Genomic DNA, 1,946 nt, shown 5'->3' on the forward strand with positions numbered 1-1,946 from the left:
GGCTCACATCGGGACCATCAAACATTTTTTATTCCATTAAGTAATTGGCACATACATACATTTCAATTTGTTCTAAACAAAACCACTGAGACACCATACATCAGGTTTACAAAAGGACAGCCAAAAGATGCAAGTATGAGACATCAGTTGTACAAAATGAAAGCTAAAACATCTAGTTGACGTGGATCGTTGGCTTCATGGTTCCTTGTGAGTGTAGTCGTTCTGTTTGCTTCCTGCAAAAGTTAATCAATTCGCAATTATAATACACTATTAGAAACTATACTACAGTACCAAAATCAACATACAGGATCATCGCATTCTCAAAAATATAAATAGTAATAAATACAGAGAATTCAATAATCATGTGTTAACAGTAACGTTGATCCTCAGTTGAGATTGTTAGCACTAATCTCGATATTTTGTCTCCGCGTACTTATTTTGCTTTCGTTATGCATGTAACATAGATGGTCTACGAGAATATAGTTGTCGAAGCTTAAATCGAGTGGGCGGAGGAGGTGAGATACCGGGCTGCCGTGCGATGCGGCGCGCATGGTGAGATGCCGATGGCGGTGTGAAGCCGCGGTGCTGTGCGATGCAGCACGCCCTGTGAAGCGGCAAGGCGCTTGACGACTGGAATGGCTGGACAAATATCAGCTAGAGGAGAATAGGCAAGTTAGTTTGTTTGTTAGCTGCATGGCTGCTGACCAGGTGTGTGGCCGTTAAGTGGAGCTGCGCAAGTGGACATGCATGCATGTAGGGATTACCAAGTGCATGGAGTTAGTTGTGTGAGTGGGCGTGAGTTAGTGCCTAGACGTGACGTTAGTGGCCGGATGTGGCGCCTGAGTGGTGCGTGAAGGTTAGCTCCCCATGTATATATAAGTTACAATGAGAAAAGAGAAAAGAGGCTGAGAGGGCTCGAGGAAAAATGAAGCATATGTGCTTTTCACCAGGAGACAAGGCAAAGTTAGTTTTCTCCATGGTGAAGTGTTTGTGTGTGTGTTTTCTGCCCTGGTGTGCGTGTCCTTGTGTTATTGAGAGAAGATAGAAACCACAAGAGAGATGTGAGAGGAAGAAGAGGTGCTGCCAGAGGCAGCGCCAACAGAGATCACCCCAGCCGGCCCACCATCTCCATAAGGAGTTGATAGGTCAGCAAAGGCATTTGTTTCTTCTCTTTAAAAATAAGATATATTACTCTATTGGCATAGGCAAAAAATTGGAGTGCGCATGATCTTGAGGTAGCAGAAGAGTTTGAAGCATCTATTTGTGTTTATAAATTAATTCTGTAATATATAAATCATTGATTCGTCTGCATTTGTGTTACTGCCAGCATCTCATTCTGAACAGTCTACAGTTTGTGAAACCATTCTCATTGCAAAATTGCCAAAAACTAATAAGAAAACCCAACCTTCTTTTTAAAGGGACCTGCTTATCCACTAACTACAGTTACCTGAATAATTTTAGCATTCAAATTAGTAGCATTACCAAGCTTGGGTTCAATAAATAATTTTACATCAACTTAATTCAAAAGGATCAATCTAATATAGTATGCATATTAAGAAGCTACATCAGTTTGCAATGAACATCATTCCTATCCGCAGCAAGAGTTTTCAATGTACACAAACCTTGACAAATGATGTCCGGTCGTCGGCTTGCCTCTCACCATACCAGGATGTGCGCCACTCAAAATTCCTGAACAATAGTGGTTGCTATTCAACCGAAACAGGAGGATTCAGGCTAACCAGCTGAAGCAGAATAAAAGATGCACCAAAACAAGCTAGAAACGATGTGCACACGTCAGCATGCATCCTTACAAAAGGAGCACGTAAACGATGTGCACAATGCTTAAATAGAAGTCTTTGTGGAACCTGAAGCTAGTTTTCAGCGTTGTCCCTCGTCTCAAAGCACAGATATGTGGATACGTTTCTCTCTCTCTCTCTCTCTCTCTC

General features: G+C 42.0%; 1 long non-coding RNA gene across 1 annotated transcript in view; it reads right to left on the reverse strand.

Annotated features, from left to right (window-relative positions):
- The window catches only part of LOC119327586, a 2,878-nt gene continuing 932 nt past the window's right edge, over positions 1 to 1,946 (reverse strand). The window contains exons 3-4 of the long non-coding RNA XR_005158582.1: positions 1,623 to 1,706; positions 1 to 233 (exon numbers count right to left, since the gene is read on the reverse strand). This is a non-coding gene — a long non-coding RNA (uncharacterized LOC119327586). The remainder of the gene's footprint in view (positions 234 to 1,622; positions 1,707 to 1,946) is intronic.

Source organism: Triticum dicoccoides, chromosome 7A (genome assembly GCF_002162155.2).
Source record: "Triticum dicoccoides isolate Atlit2015 ecotype Zavitan chromosome 7A, WEW_v2.0, whole genome shotgun sequence".
Lineage (NCBI taxonomy): Eukaryota > Viridiplantae > Streptophyta > Magnoliopsida > Poales > Poaceae > Triticum > Triticum dicoccoides.